A 15001-nucleotide genomic window follows, 5' to 3' on the forward strand; every position below is an offset into this window, starting at 1 on the left:
TATAGTTAGAGAGAACTTCAGGATCCAAGGTGGATTTTTTCAGTAGAGGTCTGATGACAGCAGTTTTTAGTGCAGAAGGAATATGGCCAGCCAGGAGGGAATGATTTATGATCCTGGTGATAAGTAGAGAGACGGCAGAAATGTTGGCCCTCAACAGTGGTGATGGGAAAGGATCCAGGGAGCTAGTAGACAGTTTCATTTTCCTGATGACGTCCTCCACCTCTTCCCGTGTGGCAACAGAGAAAGAGCAAAGGGGCTGGACAGTCTCAGACAATGAGTCAATAGTTGGGAAGGGCAAGATATCCTTGGTAGAGAGGTGTAAACGGATATTATAAACTTTTTGTTTGAAAAAGTTGATATGCATGTTTCACCTCTCATCGGTGGTCTCAGAATGGGTAGGTGAAGGAGGTTTGAGAAGATGATTTATAGTTGAAAAAAGTTTTTCAAGGTTCCTGGAGCCATTTCTGATGATGGCGGAATAAAACCTGGACCATGCAACCTTCAGAGCTTCTGTATACGCCCTCATGTGTTCCCTGTAAGCCTGTTTATGGACAGTCAACCCAGAGGCCTTGAGACACGCCCAGCCGCCTTCATTTTTCGCAGCTCGCAGGTATACCAAGGTGCTGAGCACGAGAATGAGACGGACCTGGATGTTAAAGGGGCGTGGAAGTCCAGGAGACTGCTCAGGGACTGGTTGTAAAAATCCACGAGGTCAGCAACAGAGAGGGAACTGATAAAGTCAGAGGAGAGAAATGTAAGGTCCAAGGCCAAGGCATCCACATTGATATTCTTCAGATTTCTGAAATGGATCTATCGTTTTGGTTTGATACAGGGGGAGAAAAAGGGCAACTCCATTGACACTACTTTGTGGTCTGAAATACCAAGATCATATACCTGTAGATTACTGATTGGGGCACATTTTGAAATGACCAAGTCAAGAGTGTGACCCCTAGAATGTGTGGGAACATCAACATGTTGTTGTAGGTTGAGAGAATCTAGCAGCTCAAGGAAATCAACAGTGAGATAACCTGTGGGATTGTCAACATGAATATTTATATCTCTTAAGATTATTATGTGGGCAGAAGTAGCACAGAGTGTTGTGAGAAGATCAGTCATTTCCGGAATAAAGGCAGAGTTGGGTTATGGGGGTCAATAGATAAGGAGAACAGTCATGGGAAAAGGGGGCTTACATTTAAATGCAAGGCACTCGCAGGAAGATATTGCAGGTATCAAGATAGGGGACAACCCCAGGTCCTGACGGTGGATAATAGCTAGTCCACCACCACGCCCAGTGCTGCGAGCTGCCTCCAAGTAACTGTAGCCAAGTGAACAGGCTTCATTTAAGGCAGAGTAAACCTCTGACTGGTGCCAGGTTTCTGTCAGACATATGAAGTCAAGTCCTTTCTCCCTGATGTGTTCTTCAATCAGTGTGGATTTATTGCTGATGGATTGAGAATTAAACAGTTCAAATTTAACCAATGACTGTGAAGTAAATCTCTGTACAGGACTCAAAACATTAAAATCCACTCCACGAAACTTAGAATCCACTCCACAAAATAAATCCAGCCGGGGATGTGAAGACCTGGCGATATTTCTCTCAATGGCTCCGGTGTTTCCCATGCTAGAGTGCAGAGATCTCACGATACTTCCAGTGTTGATAGCAATTGGAGCGACGCTGCTCTGATGATGCGTCAAACGTGCAACAGATGACCAGAAAGATGGAATATTGGTAGCAGAGCACTTTGGCTGGTTATGGAAGATGAACTTTCGAGCGGAGCCTCTATGAATGTAACGAGGACGGCGAAGAAGTCCCAGTTCTTTAATGATGGAGATGTTAATTTCAGGAGTGGTTGCGGGATTAAGTCGGTGGAGTTGTGAGCTGGGATAGCTAAACGCCATTCAGACCGAAGAGGGAGGGAGGAATGCTATCCAGACAGCGCTGTAAAATCTAAAGCAGTATATCCGGGCCACAGGTGAGTAGACAACAAAAAAAAAACTTAACATAATATAACTTAATAAAATCCATAAAGTCCACAGCAAACGGTAGAACAGTATATCCAGGCAACAAGTGAGTAGGCAGCAAAACCTTGATAAACACTTGATAAAATCCGTAAAATCCACAGCAGACGATAAAACAGTACAAGAAATCTTTCAGAAAAAATATGAAACTTTCTAATGTAAACTAAAAGAAAAATAGTAAACTAAAAGAAAAAATAGTAAATTAATAATATTAGTAAACTATAAATAATACTAATAACATTAAACTCAAACTCAGAGTCAGAGGGAGAAGCAGCGAACAATCAATGCCAGCGTCCTCTCAACTCACTCAAATCTCAATTCACAACACTTCATCCTGGTTTTCGTTATTTAACACTAGAATTACCAGAGCCTATGAAAAAACTTGTAGATCCGTCCCACCTTAAATCGCGTCTTAAATCCGTTTGCACCTCTCCGCCAGAGTCTTTTGTCATCTAAATGTGCTGATAAACACAAGCTACTAGCAGCCAGCTATTCCATCCCCCCACCGACTTAGAACGAACTTCTCCCAGCTCATGCCTTGCCTTGATTTGATTATCTGGGATTGAAGTGGAGTTTTAGAGTGGAAATAATAGATCGTTATTTGGAATACACGCATTTCATGTGTGTTCCGTTTCTATAGTAGTCTGTGCAAACACATTTTTAAAACAGAAATGTTTTTCATATTCTAATAGTAAATGACAAAATGTAGGCATAAACTATATAACGTATGAAGCCTGAAGTCCATATATCAAAGAAACACTTTCACAAAAGGTACAAATAAGAGAACATGTGCGCTTTTATTCAAAAATATAACTGCACAAAAAAAAAGCCGTGTTAACGTGCCACATTGACACTCTTACAACAACCGCTGTGGCGGCGTAATGGTATCAATTCCTGACTGGGAATCAGAGGGTGACGAGTTCGACTCCACTTCGAGAAGTGAACTGCTCTTATTATTACAATTTTAGAATAACAACATACATTTGATTTCAGTCTGTAACAGCCGGTGTAACTTATGATACTTGTAAAGGTTAGCTTTGTTTTTTTTTTTTTTTATTCACTTTTCATTCTCGCAGTCGCATTCAGAATCAATCCATACAACCCCATCTGACACAGCTGTTTTCACATAAAGACGCGCTACAGCTCTGCAGTGTACCACGATGCATACTACCCCCCCCCCCCCCCCAAAAGGGTTCTGACACACAAACGCTGGCGAAGCTGCCTTCTTCGTATCTCACCGTCACTTGATTTTCTTTTTATTCAGTTTTATTGAGTGTTCCTGCCAGTCCCCACATGTTGCTGTATGCTGTTTCTTTTGTACTCCAAGTATAACAAAACAAGTGCACTTTAATTCAAGACTATAACCGAAGAATAAAGAAAGCAAGTTACAGTTGGTGGTTGATACGACAGCTTGCGTGGTGCAATGCTAAGAACTGCTGATTTCCAATCCGTGCTATATAAAATCATCACATTCAAATATTAACAGTTCCCACACACCCAAGGTCCGCCATTCCTACATTTACGACATGTGTACTTGTTGCAGTGTACACACCTCTCTGTGCTATAGTTCATATTACAGTGAATGAGCACCTGACACTGTACTTTCTTCCCTGGGGGAAGCTGAGATCTTAGAACTGAAGCTTGTTGATGCTGTATCATCTTTTCTTTTTCCATCGCCTTTTCCTGTAAGAAGCGACGACGAAGTTCCTCTGCAAGGTGAGCCATGAACAATCTTCTTTTCTCAGTGGACCCCGTGCATGCCTTATACAGTACGTGTGCGTTCATCGCTGCTAGGTCAAGGATGTTGTAGAACACAGCAACCGGCCACCTGCGTGTTCCTGTTCGCACTGAATAAGCACGCGCCTTCTGGTCCATGATGTCAACGCCACACTGGGGAAAAAAGAAAGACAAATATATGTGACATTTTGAAGAAATCATTTTATCACCAGAATAGCACCAGAATACTTCGTCACACTAATATTTTTTTCATTAGCATACCTTCATGTGGTTGTAGTCTGTGACCGTGTTTGGTTTTTTTTTTTTGATTTTGCCCAATCTCCACATCATGGTGCATTGTGCTGAGAATGCAGACAGACTTCTTCTTTTTGGGCACATACACTGTCAGCATGGCACTGGGAGATCTAAACACCAGCGTGGAGAATTGTTAGTGTACTGAACTGACTTTAGCTGCAGGTGGAAGTTCCCGTCGCACTTTATTCATGGTGCCAAGCAGAGTTGTATTGTGGTGCAGCAGTCTATTAGCCAGCGAAAGTGACGTGAAGAAGATGTCTGTTGTTACGGTTCTGCCGGAAAGTCTTTCTCCCGTGGGACGACTGGGATCTTTTCCTAAATAAGGAGTGGCATTGCACATGTACTTTGTCTCCAAATCTGCTGCAATCCAAAACTTGATGCCAAATTTGTCAGGCTTGCTCGCAATGTATTGTAAGAAAGGACAACGGACCTTGGTTGGAAACAGTTGCTCATCAACTGTAATATGCTGCCCTGGGTTGTAACTCAGAACACAGTTCTCAACAAAACGTTGCCAGATGTCCGAAATTGCAGCAAATCTGTTGTTTTTCACACGTTCTGCACGGGTGTCTTTGTTGTCAAAGCGCAAATGCCGCATGATAGTCTGATATCGGTGACGGGGCATCGTATCTTTGACTGCCGGTACAACAAATAGTTCTGACCAGGCATCAGCCACAGCACCAACTGTAGTCATCGCTGCTCTTGTCAAAAGAATGGAGATAAATGCCATCAGTTCAGAGAGGGAGAGGCTCCAGCTGGGGTCTGCTCTGCGACCTTTGTGGACTGTGCAGTCTCTGACTGTCAACAACATACCAACATACCTATGTCGATCAAACACAAGAAGCTCTGCAGTCGACTGGTTACTTTACGCTGTAGGAAGATAAGTAAATAAATAAAGGTAAATAGGTAAACAACATTCGATGCATCTTTTATATAAGTAACATAAAAATGTTTTTTATATACAGACCATCAAAAAACATTATTGAAATCAGGACTTAGCATGATACCTTGGCAAGCTCCGTAGGTCCGGCTGCTTCGCTGAAGGACATGTGTGTGACAGATCGACTGGCAGGACGACGCCCAACTTCTTGCTGTATTCAAATGGTGCCACCTTTTGCCTTTATGCCTGGTGCAGCTGTGCTGTTCTTATGTTGGACTGGACGTTTCTTGCGGGGAGGGCTTCTGTTCTCTTTGTCTGATATAGAATCCTCATCTGGGCTCTCCTCTGTGTCTGTCTCGTCGTCTTCCTCGATATCAAAAATAAGTTCCTCGCCACTGTCTGAGTCGCAATCGTCCATTTCTTGCAGCAGAGCCAAAGCCTTCGAAGGGGACAACCTCCTCTTTAGTGACAGAGCTGTGGCCATTGCGGTGTCTGTTTGCTCAAAATAATAATCAAGCACAACTGATTCACCTATGTTTGTGTGTCAGGTTTTATCTCGCCACATCAGAGAATTCCACATCTGAGAATTCCTTGCAATTTGCAGCTCCATTCATTATCTCAAAACACCACGCACAATCACAGTAATTCCCAGTTATGTCCACCTTTCACACCCACGCCCACAACCATACAGAAGTGATTCATCCAAGTTTATGTGTCAGCTTTTTATCCCGCCACATCTGAGAGTTCCCTGTAATTTGCAGCTCTATTCAGTACCTCAAAACACCATGCACATTCACAGTAATTCCCAGTTATGTCCACCACTCACACCCACGCCCACATTCCACATCAGAGAATTTCCAGTTCCAGCATAAATTCACACCTGATCTGATGCTGTTCGTTTTCAAATAATATTGCATTAGTGTGATGATGTTTTCACATATATTGTCTCTTTCAGGTGTGTAATAGAAACCACAGCATAGAGAGAAGTGTGTACATTGCTTCTTACAGGAAAAGACGATGGAAAAAGTGCACTTGAATAAAAGTGCACTTGTTTTGTTATACTTGTACACCAACATACGTTCCTGTGTTTGAGTGACACGGGCATGCTCAAAAAATACACGTGTAATGCCACGAAAAGTGCACGCAGACACTTCAGTTCGCAAGCATTGGTACGAGAATGCAGTCACAAGTATACTGCAGAGCTATAGCGCGTCTTTATGTGAAAACAGCATAAATAATGTGAAACCATTCTCTCCTCTGCATGTCCTGGAGTACAAAAGAAACAGCATACAGCAACATGTGGGGACTGGCAGGAACACTCAATAAAACGGAATAAAAAGAAAATCAAGTGACGGTGAGAAACGAAGAAGGCAGCTTCGCCAGTGTTTGTGTGTCAGAACCCTTTGGGGGGGGGGGGGGGGGGGCCGTAGTATGCATCGTGGTACACTGCAGAGCTTTAGTGCGTCTTTATGTGAAAACAGCTGTGTCAGATGGGGTTGTATGGATTGATTCTGAATGCGACTGCGAGAATGAAAAGTGAATTAAAAAAAAAAAAAACAAAGCTAACCTTTACAAGTATCATAAGTTACACCGGCTGTTACAGACTGAAATCAAATGTATGTTGTTATTCTAAAATTGTAAGAATAAGAGCAGTTCACTTCTCGAAGTGGAGTCGTGCGGGATCAAACTCGTCACCTTCTGATTCCCAGTCAGGAATTGATACCATTACGCCATCGCGGCGGTTGTAGTAAGAGTGTCAATGTGGCATGCTAACGCGGCTTTTTTTTTGTGCAGATATATTTTTGAATAAAAGCGCACATGTTCTCTTATTTGTACCTTTTGTGAAAGTGTTTCTTTGATATATGGACTTCAGGCTTCATACATTATATAGTTTATGCCTACATTTTGTCATTTACTCTTAGAATATGAAAAACGTTTCTGTTTTAAAAATGTGTTTGCACAGACTACTATAGAAACGGAACACACATGAAATGCGTGTATTCCAATTAACGATCTATTATTTCCACTCTAAAACTCCACTTCAATCCCAGATAATCAAATCAAGGCAAGGTATGAGCTGGGAGAAGTTCGTTCTAAGTCGGTGGGGGGATGGAATAGCTGGCTGCTAGTAGCTTGTGTTTATCAGCACATTTAGATGACAAAAGACTCTGGCGGAGAGGTGCAAACGGATTTAAGATGCGATTTAAGGTGGGACGGATCTACGAGTTTTTTCGTAGGCTCTGGTAATTCTAGTGTTAAGACAGATGTTCCCAAGAATAACTGACACCAAGATCAAAGAGGGCATTTTTGTTGGCCCCCAGATCAGAAATATTATGAGTGACAAGTGGTTTGAAGATCTGTTAGTTGGGCCAGAAAAAATTGCCTGGAAAGCCTTCAAAAATGTTGTTGACAATTTTCTGGGCAATTACAGAGCCTCAAACTACATTCAGCTGGTAGACAAACTTCTCAAAGCATACAAGACAATGAAGTGCAACATGTCACTCAAGATTCATTTCCTCCACTCACACTTGGACTTCTTCCCCGTAAATCTCGGTGCTGTCAGTGACGAACATGGTGAAAGGTTTCACCAGGACATTGCTACGATGGAGAAACAATACCAGGGCAACTGGAATCCGTCAATGCTTGCTGACTACTGTTGGACACTGCAACGTGATGCACCAGGCATTGAATACAAAAGAAAATTAGGAGCAAAACACTTATAATTCTGTTGAATTTAATAGCTTATGCGAAACATAAACGTGACTAAATACGTTATTGTCAGTAAACATATAAATGTCTATTTCTCAGAGTTCCTACGTGATGCAGTAAAACCAAAACTATATTTGTGCATACCTGGTCAGTAGGTACCTGTCACAATCAGCAAAAACTTTTTAGGAAGCAAGACTTTTCAAAAAATTTGTTGTGCAGTGTAATTGGGTTATAAAAATGTACATATGCCGCATGCCACACCAAATTCTCCATCACCTTGCATCAGTAACTGCCTATGATGTAAAAAATGTGTTTTTTGAATATTCGTGATCTAATTATCATATAAATTGGGCCATGTCCTTAAGTGATTTCATAATGCAGTAGTGCACCACAAATGTGTGAACACAGAAAATGGAACTTCAGTGAATGTGAACTTGTTGGTCTCTCAGCAGGAGTCACAATAAAAAAATCCAAGAGTAGGAGTAAGTGCCAACAGCTGAGAGGAGAGAGCAACAGCAATATGTCATCATGTTGCGCCAAGACTGTTGCCAGTGCCAACGCACCCAAGTGTTGACCGATGAGGTAGTGCAGGCACAACAACAACTGACATAGGCTATTAATGCCTTATGTCAAACACTGTGTGAATTGTTGACTGTATGCGCAGAACTATAAGATATTAAGAACAATAATATTGAACTTGTAAAAAATAAATATCCTTTTGCAAAATAAATATCAATGTTGCAATACATGCAAGTCTCTTTACATTCTACGTATACTGTTCAAATGTGCCATCACAATGTGGCAAACCCTTATAAGGGTGTACAGCAGTGTGCTGCCTGATGAGTCCAAACACTGCCATCAACCTTTTAATGAACCAATGGTCCATAGAAACACTAATTGCATGTGGAAGTGCTTTTAATTATATATTCTCTCTTTTAGTGTACCCACTATTACCTGTAAGGAATATTACATAAGTTGTTTGTAATGTACTAAATTAATTGCATTTCTGTCAATTAGGCTTGTGTGCTGAGAAGCCAACCATCACGCATAGCAAAACCCTAAAATCTACTTCCTACGCTATTTGACATAAAGAGTGGGCGGAGTTGCAACGTTAAAAAGAAACTTTTGAATATAACATATTCATTATTTATTAATTGAATAAAGGTGTTTTCTGTATATAAAAGCAAATTTATATAGTATGCAAAAAATCATGGTGATCCCTGATAGTCTGCCATTGGCAAAATCCCCCAAAAGGGCTAACAGTGCCATTGCTGATTGTTTCCTACAGCACACCATTTTTATAGACAAAACAAATAGGCTACACACTAAGGCAATTAGCACTAAGTGTATACATTAAGTGCTATTGCCAGCCTTGACAACAACTGTTTTGAGGGAACATGCCACTTAACTGTGATATAATTAGTTCAAGAACAATGGAATTTGACATTGCAATGAAACTACATGTTCTGTTCACCAAAACTAAATGTTTGCATAGGACTTACAGATGTTCAAAACTTGCTGTAACGTTAAGTCAGTTTTCATGCTAAGTTTGTGTTTTATAAATCCCAACTTTTACTTTACTGTACCTGTTTCCAAGTGTAAGCAAGTTTTATACATTAGGCCCCAAACTTCTTGAACAATGTGCTCTGGACAGGCCAAGACAGAGTTATTTGGGCACAGTACCAGAAGATGGTGAACATACCAGAAGACAGAGGTTAGTGAAAATCAAAGACAGCATTTGACCAGAAGAATTAGATACCAGCTTTAAAACATGGCAGTAAAAAGTTAAGGTTTGGAGCTGCTTTTCTGCATCAGGGACTGGGAAGCTTGCCTTTAAGGAATCCACTGCTAAATCTTCATGGTACCAGAGGTTACTTCAGGATAATGTCAGACTATTTGTCAGAAGATTGAAACTCATTTGAAAGTGGACCATGTGACTAATCTGAATCCCATCAAGAAGCTGTGCATGGATTTAAAATAGTATGTGCACACAAGACATCCATCAAACATCACATATTTGAATAAATTCTGAGTAGGGGAAACTTTTTCTAGTCGATGTCAGCGACTAGTAGACAGTTGTAAGAAATGCCTTCTTAAGGTTGTTTCTGGCAATGTCAACTAATAAAGCCAAGGGTGCACTTACTTTTTCCATAGATGGAAAAGCATATCTGTTCATTTTTTGTTGAATACATATATTGCAAAGTCAATTCAATTACATCACCATTATCTAAAGACAATGTTTAATTGAGGTTTAAATCTTGATATGCCCAGGAATGTTAAAAAAGAAAAAAAACATGGTGTAGTTACTTTTTCACTTGACTCTTAGTTAAATGAAATGTGATTTTACTGTAAAAGTAAATGCTTGCTTGCCTCATCCTGGTTCTTGGAATTAGTGGAAAAACACATTTAGCTTACTATCAGCCTGTTTATTGAAGTTGATATCCTAAGGGCCCTATACTGATCCTAAATATATAAACATCTTTAATAAAAAAAAATAAACACAACACATCTAAGGTGAGCTTAATTCTGAGCGATAATTATAATGTTGTAACTACAGACTCTATATTAAATACTATATTAAAAAGAAGCTACAATATACCTCAATTACAAGATTTTGTTCAAACAGATTGACATGAATTTTAAAGGACACTTGAAGGCAGTTTAGCTAACTTCATCATACAGACAGTGATGACCTCAGCTGCTGCAGCACAGACTATATTAACTTTTGTGTTGACACTGTGGTACCCTCAAAGACAGTGCATTGCTTTCCAAACAACAAATCCAGGATTACCAGGGGGCTAAAAGGTCTTATTTATGATACAAAATAAAGCATTCAAATCTGGTGATAAAGAGGCTCTGAAGGATGCACAACAAGGTCTAAAGAAAATGATGAATGAAAGAAAGAAAGCTTGCAAAGCTGATATATCAAGAAACTATGTCAACAAACTGAAAAGCTGCCAAAAAGATTTCCTTTCCTTTTTCTTTAATTGCTTATTAAAAAAATCTGTTGCCTGCCAATTGGTCAACAGTTCACCTAACATCAGGAAAGAGGGACAAAAATCAGAAATAGCAATATTAGAGCATCACCGCAGAATATAAGTAAAAAAAAAGGTAGAATTATGAACTACCTGGTCTTTAAGTCCACAATGGAAGTATTATGAAAGAACAACTGACAGAAGGCATGCCACATTCAAAGAATCTCAACCAAACTTTAAATACAAAGCAACACAATAAACCTAGCTTCCCATTTGAAAAGATGTCATGTCCTCAACTTGACAGTGATTACTTCTGAAGAGGTACATTTTCCTGAAGAATGCAATTGTACATTGGAGCTCAAATCCATAATGACATCTATGCAGCATTTTAAAAAGAAATACATTACTTGTTTGTATGAATAAGTAAAAGACAAAATAAAGGGAAACCTGAATACAGCAGAAGGGTTTGCCATTACAACAGATGGATGGATGTCATGCTCAATGGATACATACTGTATGTAACAGTAACTTGTTACTTTATTGACTCTGACTGGTGCATGAAAAATTATGTGCTTCTGTCCCATGTTTTAAATGAACACACACCAGCAAAAACCTATGCTGAAAGAACAGGTGGTAAAAAACAGTGCTGGTCACAAACAATGCCAGTAACATGTCTGCAGCTGGAATTGGAGCAAACATTTCCCAAATATAAAGTGCTTTGTACATACTATAAATTTAGCGTGACGGTGCCAAACTTGTCCAGGGCAAAGTGAAACACATTGTGGTTTTTTTGTGTCAAAGTATGACTGGGACTACAATTTTGAAGGACAAAAAAAAATTCTTGGAAATCTCAAACATAAACTGATTCATGGTGTTATTACTCACTAGAATAGTATGTATGATAAGTTGAAGAGATTTCTAGAGTAACAGTATGCAATTCGCAAATCCTTGCTGGAAAAGCAACTGAGAAAAGTGTCAAGCAACTTACACACTGTTGACAATAATAGCATCACTGGTGCTGAGGAAATAGGTAAGGTTTTGGGACCAGTGAAAACTGCCACTGCCATAATGTATGATGAAAAACAGCCAATGCTATTTGTGGTTAAACCACTTCTTGCTAAAACTGTTAGACCACTTCAGATTTTCAAAAGGGGACTGTGCCATTGTAAAAGAAATGAAACAGGCAATGGCCAAAGACCTGAAAGATTGCTTACCTAGATTTGCAGCTGATCTAAAATACAGTGTTGACTCTTGATTCAGAATTTAAAAAGCTGCCTTATTTGAGCCAGGAAGAGGGAGAATCCACTTCTGAGAGTCTAACATCAGAAGCAGATACTCTATGGAATCGAAATTTAAGTTTATGCTAGAATGAACTCAATATATAAATAGTATTGTTTTGTTTTGTTTCATTTCAGGTCAAATGTAGGGTACATTATAACTTTATTTACTGTATAAACTTATATTAAGTTACCTTATTCACTGTTAGAATAAACCAGAAAGTCAAGAACCAATGAAGCAGACATCTGATGATTCTCCATTCTCTGACATAAACCCAGAAAGTTTATCCCAGCCTGAAGCTCCAAAGGAAGGTATGTGTTCATTTAACATTTTTTAGCTGTTGAGGGTGAAATGCCATTCAGCATTTTAACAATCAATTGTTGATATTTTCTGTTTTTGTTACCCTTTTAGAATATATGTCTCCTTGAAAAGAAGACAAAGACACTTGCTGAACATTTTGGTGATGAGTTTTTTTATTGCTGATCCCAAATAGTCTATCAAGTCCAATAGGCAAATGGCCCAAGCAGAGGTTCTCTAGTATAGAGAGAATGAATCTCTGGTCTAGATGTTAATGCACTACACTGACAGAAAAGCCACCTGTCTGATTTTCCACTGCTGCCCAACCTTGCCAAAACATACTGTATCTTTTTTATTCCTTGAGAGAGTGTGCCCTCAGAGAGGGTATTCACCACTGCAGTAAGCATTCTGAAATCACAATTAAGTGTTCTGTCTCAGGAGCATATGTATCAGTTAATAATTTTGACCCAATCATATAAAGCATACTACAAAAGTATAAAATAATACATTATACCACATTTTATTCAATATAGGACACCTACATTCATCAGTGTGTTTTCAGAGTGTAAGCTATGTACTGTATGTCCAGAAATGCAGTCTTTCATTTTGATATATTCATTTCAGTATAAACAAAAGACAGAATATTTCTTGTGCAGACATTTTGTGAGTTTTCTTCTTTTTTATGAGACATTATTAATTCTATAGCACTTAGTAAAGATTTTTTTTTGTTTTTCCACTATATTCTGTTGGTAAAATCAAAATTAAACATTTACAATTATACTGATTTCATCTTGTAAAATCAAACAGACTTTTTGACTGTATTGTATATTGATTGTGTATTACTGAAAGAAATTTAATCATATCGCGTCAAAGTGACATTTCAAATGTCACAAGATATTGAATCTCTGCCTTGAAAATCATAAATGAAATTATTGTGGCAAAGCTAACAATTAACACCCCTAGTATTTATATTGTGTTTTATATTTTTTTCAGCAGGTTTCATTTTACTTTAATCAACACTAATTTTAAATTTCTATACTTTGCCTTTATATCTACAACAACAACAACAACATTTATTTATATAGCACATTTTCATACAAAAAATGTAGCTCAAAGTGCTTTACATAAAGATTGCCATTATTCTTTTCCCACAGGGTTATCAGGCTGAGGAAAGATGTTTCCAATTGAAGAACAGTGCCATAGAAATAAAAGATTAGCAGTTGGCAAGTTGCATACAACCATAGGGTGTATCAGCCTTTATGTGTTGTCACACATGTGCGCATGGTTTCTGAAAATCAAGATAAATAATATCATAAACATCTCTTATCATATTATTTTATTGTTTTGTCATAGAATAATTTATTATTATGTATAATGTATGTGATGTATTATTAAAGCATTTCTGAACCCATGCTGTCTGTTCCCTAAAATTCCTGTTCTTGGCATGTGTTGCTCAATCTTCTCCTCAACAGTCCCTTTAAATAATTTACGTGTGTTTCAAGTTAAGTGTACTGGCATATTGTTACCTGGATCTGACCAGTAAAAAAAATAAGAACATAAGAAATTTGACAGATGAGAACATTCAGTCCATGAAGCTTGTTTATTTAGCTAATAGTTAAGCTGTCCCAGAATCTCATCCAGATACATCTCAAAGGTTATCAAGGTTTCTGCTTGGGCGATTTGTTAAATTTCTGAATTATTATTATTTTATTATTAAGCGGTACTACTTCCTTACTTTCCAAATCACTAAGTACTGTCTTAGTAATCCCTATTACTGCTAGGAGGTTATTCACTTCCTCACATTTGAAAACTTCACAAAATGTACAGTAAGTCTTAAGCATTCGCAATTTCACTGTCTATATATTTTCATTCCATCTTACTGTTCCTGGTACATTTTACCCCCTCTTTTTCGACTGTTCTTTTACTACCAAAATATTGAAAGTTATATTTCACCTGCAAGTACCTTTTAGAATCACTATTATTCTTTTTAGTATTTGCTCTCATGCTGTACTATGCTCTACAGTTAGAATTGGAGTTATTTGTCTTTACCCACTGATTTCAACTGACAGGTCATTCTATGATACACATAACATCACCCATGAATTTGATGAGCAGGCTACCTGAGCCATTGAATTTGGCTTTGGGTCCTTCTCACAGCAAGAGGCAGCACAGTGTGGCTTACAGGAAGCCAATCCCTGTGGGTATGTAGAATTGCCAACAAGAAAAGAAGCACAGTGACCTCTGCTGACAGTAGAACAATCTAGACGAGAACAGGCCATTCATTCCAACAAAGCTTCCCAGTCCTATATTTTTAATTTTTCCAAAATAACATCAAGTCTAGTTCTGAAAGTCCCTAAAGTCCCTCTGTGTACCATGCTACTTGGTAGCTTATTTCATCTGTCTATGGTTCTCATTGTAAAGAAAAACATCCTAATGTTTGTGCAAAATTTCTTGATCCACTGTACTAATCCCCTTCATAATTTTAAATACTTCAATAAAGTTGCCACTTAATCTTCTTTTGCTTAAACTGAAAAGGCTCAGCTCTTTTAATCTTTCCTCATAATTCATCCCCCGTAGCCCTGGAATCAGCCTAGTTTCTCTTCTCTGGATTTTTTCCAGCTCTGCTACTCCTTTTTATAGCCTGGATACCCAAACTGTACACAATACTCCAGGTAAGGTGTACCCAGTGCATTATAAAGCTTTATGAACCTCCTTGGACTTGTACTCCACACATCATGCTATATAACTTAACATTCTTTCAGCCTTCTTAACACTGTCTGGCAGTTGATAGTGTTGAGTCCACTGCAACTCCTAA

This window comes from Erpetoichthys calabaricus, chromosome 9, assembly GCF_900747795.2.
Source record: "Erpetoichthys calabaricus chromosome 9, fErpCal1.3, whole genome shotgun sequence".
Lineage (NCBI taxonomy): Eukaryota > Metazoa > Chordata > Cladistia > Polypteriformes > Polypteridae > Erpetoichthys > Erpetoichthys calabaricus.